Source organism: Cavia porcellus, unplaced genomic scaffold (assembly GCF_034190915.1).
Source record: "Cavia porcellus strain 051 isolate PalLab524CR breed Dunkin Hartley unplaced genomic scaffold, mCavPor4.1 scaffold_26, whole genome shotgun sequence".
Lineage (NCBI taxonomy): Eukaryota > Metazoa > Chordata > Mammalia > Rodentia > Caviidae > Cavia > Cavia porcellus.
The window spans coordinates 24,613,014-24,621,645 of record NW_026947509.1 but is presented as its reverse complement, the minus strand read 5'-3'; positions in this window follow the sequence as shown (position 1 = coordinate 24,621,645).

Below are 8,632 nucleotides of genomic sequence, written 5' to 3'. Positions count from 1 at the left end.
TTTTCTTGTGTTTTATGTCCCCTGAACTCTGAAAAAAAGCTAAAGTGGAAAAATGTGTACCTTTTGCTATAGAAAAATTTTCTTTCTTAACCAGGAAGTTTTTTTTTATTTTAAGGAGAATAAAACCAAAAGAGAGAAAGCAAAATGATGTCATTCAAAACAAAAGGATGGACATAGTACATGACTTAAAACCAAAATACAAGGTGATCTATAATGGTTACCATGATGTCTCTTGTTATCTTCAATAGAATTGCCCATATTATCAGGCATAATAAAATTAAACATAGTAGTACAGAACAAAATCAATAAAAAGAACATTGGAGACATTATAGGAATTCATAAGAAGATCATAGTCAAACTAGAAGGGATATCATAGTGACCCTTATTTTCTTCTTTGTAGTTTCCTATGCCTTCGGACTTGATACTATCAAACATAACAGATTCGAATAAAATTAGTCAAGACAAGACAGCGATCAAGCAAAACAGATTCAAATAAAATGAGTAAAAAAAAGACAATAAAATCAATACAGGGCTTTAAATTAAGTTAGCAAGAAACCAAAAATGTTACCATGGTATATCCTGCTATCTTTGGAAACCTCTCCATGCCATCAAATCTTGTATAAATAGACAAATTGGAGCAGAATATAACCAAACTAAAAAGAGCAATGAAAACAATGTAGGTTTCAAATCATGATACAAGATTAAAAATAGCCACTGCCTTCCCTTTTAGACAATTCCTCCCCTTTCAATTTCACAGGGTGCAATGTACTTTTGTATCCTACTAACACCTTTAGCTTTTAGATTAGAGAGGCAACCAACTCTTTAACTAAGTGCTTCTGAAATGTTTTACTCCTGAGCATGATCTCAAGTTGTATGCATTTACCTACAAGAGCCTGAAGGTTTTCCTTCCTTATAGCTGAGTAGTTCTCCATTGTATAAAAGTGTTATGTCTTTCCAACCAATCTGTAGCTGAAGGGTGAGCTACTCCCACTTTTTTCTGGTTCTCTGTCACAGAGAGCATTGTTTTCTCACCTTTGACTTTCAGTCTGTAAATCCTCTTTTAGGTTAACTATATTTCTTTTTTAAAAAATTTTGGTTTTAAAGAGACTGAGATAAAAGAGGACATAACAATGCAGATTAGAACAGAACAATTTAAGCAACATAATATTTCACCACAAGGCAACCTGATATAACAATAGCTACCATAATGTCTCTTTCCTTAAAATAGTTGAGCATGCCTTCGTATACAATAGCATCAAACAACAAAATAGCATAAAACCATTAAAGAGAATGAAAGTACTGCAGGTCATTCAGAAGCAAATAACAAAATGAACAATGGTTACTATATTATTTCATTGTCCATAAAAAATTTGTTTATACTACCACACATAATAAAATACAATAAGATACAATATGATAGAATCAATAGAACCAGAAGAACAAAAGTATGGTAGGACTTCACAACAAGATGATATTAAATCAGCACTGGTGATTATAATGTCTTGTTTTCTTCAAAATAGCTATTCATACCATCACAGATCATAAAATCAAACAACCCAGGATAAAACCATTCCAATTAATGAATGGAAGCATTATAAGGCTTCAAAACAATGTAATGGGGAATCATGATTACTATAAACTTTTATGTACTCTTACCATTTCTTACACCAGGAAGACTATATGGTTTTTATACATGTGAGTTTGATTTATTTTGCTTATGAGTATGGTCTCAAGTCACATCCATTTATTTATAAATATCTCAATGTGATCATTCTTTATAGCTGAGTAGTACTCCATTGTATAAAAATACCACAACTTTTTAATTTATTCTTCAGTCATTGGACACTTAGCTTGTTTCCAAGATCTGGCGATAACAAATTGTGCTGTTACAAACATGAGTGCACATATATCATTGTGGTATGATGTTTTCAGTTCTTCTGGGAATATGCCTAGAAGCAGAACAGCTGGAACAAATGGGACTTCCAATCCAGCTTTTTGAGAAATCTCCAGACTGACCTCCACAATGGTTGCACCAATCTACACTCCCACCAACAGTGCAAGAGAATTCCTTTTACCCCACAGCCTCTCCTGCATTTGTTGTTGGTTTTCTTGATCCTGGCCATTCTTTCAAGAGTGAGATGGAATCTCAATGTGGTTTTAATTTGCATTTATCTAATGAGTAATGATGATGGACATTTTTTCATGTATTTACTTGCCATTTGTATTTCTTCATCTGAGAAATGTGTATTCATCTCAGATGCCCATTTTTGGATTGGATCTTTGAATTTTGGGGGTCTGATTTTTTAAATTATTTATATGTTTTAGACAGAAGTCCTTTGTCTAAGGATCAGGTAACTAAGATATTTTCCAGTTTGTGGGTTTTCTTTTCACTATGTTGGAGATTACTTTTGACATGCAGACACTTTTTAATAAGAGGTGATTCCACTTATTGATTCTTAGAAATATTTCCCATTCGGTGTGATTCCTGTTCATGAATTCTCTACCTACCCCTATGTCTTCAAGGTTTTTACCCAATTTGTCTTCCAACAGATTTAGGGTTTCTGTTTTAATATTCAGATCTTGGATCCATTTAGATTTTAGTTTATTATATGGGTCTAGTCTTAGTTTTTGGCATAAGGAGAGCCAATTTTTCCAGCACCATTTATTAAAGAAACTGTTGTTTTTCTAGTAAACATGTTTGGCCCCTTTATCAAAGATGAGGTGGTTGAGTGTGTTGGTAGTTGTGGTTGTATCTTCTCATCTATTCCATTGATCTTCAGCTCTGTTTTGATTCCAGTACCATGTTGATTTTATTACAGTTGCTTTGTAGTATAACTTCATGTCAGGGATTGTGATACCTCCAGCCTTGCCTTTGCTGCTCAGAATTGTCTTTGCCATTCTAGGTCTCTACTTATTCCAGATGAATTTTAGGAGTGATTTCTCTAGGTCTACAACGTATGTTGATGGTATTTTCATTGGGATCGGTATAACAGTTTTGGGAGAATGGCCATTTTCACGTTTGCTCTTCCTATCCCTGAGGAAGGGATGTCTTTCCATTTTCTGAGATCATCTTCAGTTTCTTTTTTCAGTGTATTATAATTTTCCCTGTATAGGTCTTTCACTTCTTTCGTAAGAGTAATTCCTAAATATTTCATTTTTTTGCTTGCTAGTGTGGAATGTGGTTTCTCTTATTTTCCTCTCTGTGATTTTGTTGTTAGTGTATAGGAATGCTATTTATTTCTGAGTATTGATTTTGTATCCAGCTACATTACTGAATTTATTTATTATATCTAAGAGTCTTTCAATGGAGTTTAGGGCATCTTCTATGTAGAGTATCATGTCATCTGCAAACAATGATAATTTAACTTCTTCTTTTCCTATCTTTACCCCTTTTATTTCTCTGTCTCGTCTAATTGTTCTGGCTAGTACTTTCAGTACTATATTAAATAGGAGTAGTGATAAAGGACATCCTTGTCTTGTGCCTGATTTTAAAGTAAAGGCTTTCAATTTTTGGCCATTTAGTAGGTTGCTAGCTGTTGGTTTGCCATAGATGGCCTTTATTATATTGAGGTAAAGACCATCTATTCCAATTTTCTGTAAAGTTCTTATCATGAATGAATGTTGGACCTTATCGAAGGCTATTTCTGCATCTATAGAAATGATCATGTGATTCTTACTTTAGGCTTTATTGACATGGTGGATTACATTTATTGATTTACATATGTTGAACCATCCCTGCATGCCTGGGATGAATCCCACTTGGTCATGATGTATAATCTTCTTGATGATTTGCTGCATCCTATTTGCCAATATTTTATTGAGGATTATTGCATCTGTGTTAATTAGGGAGATTGGTCTATAGTTCTCTTTTTTAGTTGGGTCTTTTTCAGGTTTTGGTACTAGAGTAATATTTGCTTCCAGGACTTAGGAAGGATTGATTCCCTTTCAATTTCATTGAATAGTTTGAGGAGTGTCGGCATTAGGCCTTCTTTGTATTTGTTGTAGAATTCTGCAGTGAATCCATCTGGACCTGGGCTCTTCTTTGTAGGTAAAGACTTAATTACATTTTCAATTTCATTAATAGAGATTGGGTTATTCAGCAGTTTTGCATCCTCTTGATCTAGCTTTGGTACTTCATATGTTTCTAGGAATCTGTCTATTTCTTCTGTTTTATCAAACCTTTGAGAGTAGAGGTTTTGGAAATAGGTGCTGATGGTCTTCTGTATTTCTGTAGAGTCTGTAGTGATTTCACCTTTTTCATTTCTTATTGCATGAATTTGAGCTTTTTCTTCCCCCTTTCTAAAATAAGGTTGGCTAAGGTGTTATTGATTTTATTTATTCTTTCAAAGAACCAACTCTTTGATTTGTTGATTCTTTGGATTGTTTTCTTAGTCTCTATTGCATTGATTTCTGCTCTGATTTTTATAATTTCTTCTCTTCTTTTGGCTTTGGGCTTGACATGCTCTTCTTTTTCTAGCTGTTTGAGGTGTACCATCAGGTTATTTATTTGTATTTGTTCTGTTTTCTTGAAGTGGGAACTCAGTGCAATAAATTTTCCTCTGAGGACGGCTTTCATTGCATCCCACAGATTCCGGTAAGTTGTATCTCCATTTTCATTTTCTTGTAGGTATTGTTTAATTTCTTCTTTAATTTCTTCTATGACCCACTGATTACTCAAGAGTGTGTTATTCAGTTTTCATGTGTTTGTGGGATTTTTGCGGTATCTTTTATCATTAATTTCTAATTTCAGAGCGCTATGATCCGATAACATGCACAGAATTTTTTCAACTCTTTTGCATTTGTTTAAATATGTTCTGTGAGCTAATATATGGTCTATTTTAGAGAATGACCCATGTACTTCTGAGAAGAATGTGTATTCTGATGTTGTTGGGTGGAACATTCTTTATATGTCTATCAAGTCCATTGTTTCACAGGTGTGATTCAGTTCTGTTATTTCTTTGCTCATTTTCTGTGTGGTTGATCTGTCCCTTGGTGTCAATGGCGTGTTAAGGTCTCCTGTTACAATTGTGTTACTGATAATTTGAGTTTTCATTTCTGTTAATAGTTGTTTTATATAACTGGGTGTTCTGGAGTTTGGTGCATATATATTTAAGATGGTTATTGCTTTCTCTTGGAGTTTTCCCCTAACGAGTATATAGTGACCTTCTTTGTCCTTTATGATCATTGTTGGTTTAAAGTTCACATTGCAAACAGAATGGATACTCCTGCTTTTCTTTGGATACCTATTGCATGAAGTATTGTTTTCCATCCTTTGACATTCAGTCTGTGAGTATCCTTCTGGGTTAGATGGGTTTCCTGTCAACAGCATATGGTTGGGTTTTGTTTCTTGATCCATTCTGCTAGTCTCTTTCTTTTGATTGGTGCATTGAGACCATTTACATTAATGGTTATTACTGTTAAATGCTCGTTAATTGTAGGAATGTTATCTCTCTGCTGTTGCATCTTTATCTTTCTGTTCTGTTTAATTATCTGCTCTGCTTAGTGGTTTTTTCCTTTGTGTATCTAAACTGTGTCTCAATATTTTTGCAGGGTTGGTTTGGTGTTCATGGCGTTCTTCAGCTGTTCTTTGTCATGGAAGTATCATATTTCACCATTGATTTTGAATGATAGTTTTTCAGGGTACATCAGTCTAGGTTGAAAGTCATTTTGCTTTAGGATCTGGAATACTTTACTCCATGCTCTTCTTGACTTTATTGTTTGTGCTGAGAAGTCTGCTGTGATTCTGATAGGTTTTCCTTTATAAGTGATCTGTCTTTTCTCTCTGACAGCTTTTAATAATCTATTCTTGTGTTGGATTTCTGGGATGGTGATTATTATATGTCTAGGTGTAGTTTTATTTTGGTTATGACTATTTGGAGTTCTGTAGGCTTCCCTGAACCTGATGTCGGTTTCTTATCTCATGCTTGGGAAATTTTCAGCTACTACTTCTCTAAATATCCCCTTGACATCCTTTATGTTGTCCCCTTCTTTTTCATTAATCCCTGTCATTCTTATGTTATTTTTCTTTGCATCATTTTGCAGTTGTTGAATTGTTATTTCCTGATTCCTTGTTATTTTTAAAAGATCTTTCTTTTCCTGTTCACTAGCTGCAATCTTGTCTTCAAGGTCTGAAATTCTATCTTCACTTTCATTGAGGTGGTTTTTACAGCTATCAGGAGTTTTTAATTTCCTGTATATCTCTGTGCATCTGCTTTATGTATTCTGTTTGTTTCTTATATTGCTCGTCTAGGGATTCTTTTTGTTTAGTACCTCCAATTTTTAAACTGTGTTTTCTTTAGATATATTCAGAATCTCTTTCATTTCTTTTATGATTTCTTGTTTTACCTGGGAGATTATTTCAAGTTTGAATTCCTTTAAAGCTTCCTGGAGTTGCTTGTTTATTTCAGTAGCTATTATGTCTGATATTTGAGGTGCATGGCATATATTTTCTTCTATATACATTGCTCCTAGGATTTCTTTTGATGGGCTGGAGGTTTGAGGTTGTAATTTGGTCTTTTGTTTTGTCATTTTCCTATATTTCTGTGTTTCAAGTGTTATTTGAAAGCTTCCTCAGGGTCTGTTGGAAATCCACTTCTATGTTCACAGCTCCTGGGACTCTGGCACCCAGTTTCCCCAGGCTGCTGGGCCTCTAGAACCAGTGGCCCTCTTCTGCCTGTTTAGAGCCCCATAGTTCCAGATAAGCTGAGCTCCAGGGACACTGTGCGCCCCCCTGCATGCTGGAAACTCCACAGTTTTCCCAGTGCTGCCAGAATGGGAGGCAGATGTAGATGCATCAGACCCATTTAGCCACTTCACTGCACCTGGAAGCCTGGAGGGTCCTGAACAGTCTGGGCTTGGGGCAGAGTGTACTAGGCACTTACCACAGGCTGCAGGGCCTCCAGAACTGGTGATGCTCACCTGCTTCACTGCAATCTTGTCTTTGACGTCTGAAATTCTATCTTCACATTCATTGAGGCGGTTTTGAGAACTTTCAATGGAATTTTTGATCGTGTATTTCTCTTTGAATGTGCTTCATGTATTGTGTTTTCTTCTTATATTGTTCATCTAGGGTTTGTGTCTTTCCCACAGTTCCTCTTTATCATGGAAACATCTTGTTTCTCCATTAATTTTGAGAGAGAACTTTTCAGGGTACATCAATCTGGGTTGGAGGTTATTTTCTTTCAGGGCTTGGACTACTTCACTCCAAACTCTTCTTGATTTGGTAGTTTGTATTATGAAGTCTGTTGTGATTTTGATGGATTTTGCTTTGTAGGTAATCTGTTTATTTTCTCTGAACACTTTTAGTATTCTGTTCTTGTGGTGAATTTCTAAGATCTTGATTATTATATGTCTGGGTGTAGATGTTTTGGTTATAGTTGGTTGGAGTGCTGTATTCCTCATTTATCTGGATATCATTTCCTTTTCCTATTCTTGGGAAGTTTTCCTTAATTATTTCTGTGAATAGCCTTTGTGATTCATTTGTGTTTACTCCTGATTATTTTTTATTCTTAAGTTTAGATCCTCTTGTCATCTTCTAGCCTTATTGTTACCTCCTGGTTCCTTGTCATTTTTAAGAGGTCTTTTCTTTCATGATCACCCATTACAAATCTATCTTCACATTTTGAAAGGTTAACTTTAGTTTCTGTCAAGGCATTTTACTAGCTTTTAATGGAGTTTTTAATTTCCTGGTAGTCTCTTTGGATCTGTTTCATGTATTCTAGATTTTGTTTATATTCTTCACCAAAGGTTTCTCTTCCTTTTCTGGGTTCCTCCTTTCTTCTATCTGTGTCTTCTTGAGAGGGTCTTAGCATTTCTTTTATTAGTCTTTTTATATCTTGTCTCACTTGGATTAAAATTTCAGTTTTAATTCATCTATAAGGTCATGAAGGTATTTCTTTGTGTCTGCTGATGCTGTGGCTGATAGTGCATGATTGCTGCCCTGTATCTCTTCTGTAATTATCTCTCCTGGACCTATTTTCCCAGGATCAGGGCTGGAGGCTTTTTCTTATTTCTTTCTTTTGTCATGTTTCTGGTTTCACTCAGACAGGTGTATGGTGGAGGTCTCAGGCCCTTTCCATATTGCCTATGGTTTTTCTGAAGTGTGCTGGCTAGGGGCTGCTGCCTTCTCCAGTTTACTATTATCTGAGATTCACGCAGGGATGATGCAGGGTAGCCCGTCTCTGTGAGCCAGTCAACCAGCAAATGCCTTCAGTATGATAGTTTGTTCTGTGTGGATGTTGCAGGTTTGATAGTTTTTCCTGGCTATTGAGTCCTGACCAGGGGCATGACCCAGCCCAAGCAGATCCTACTAGTTCTCTTTGGGCCAGAGGCCACTGACTGATGCCACTGCAGCTCTGGGTTCAGGCCTGTCCTGCCCAATTCTAGTATGCCTCCAGCTGGCCACACCCACTGCAGGACCCAGTTTCCAGCACTCATTGTGAATTAATGCAGCTCTCCATGTTGGCTTCCCTCTATGCTATGCTGCATTCTCCCACCAAGGGCCCTGACTCAGCAACTCCCAATTTAAGCAGCCACAACTTGAGTGCGCTTTCGAATCATCTGACTCCAAGGTGTACCCAGCGCAGTTTGGGACTGGTCCCAGTGAGCTCGTCTAGTTCCAGCCTTTCATCCA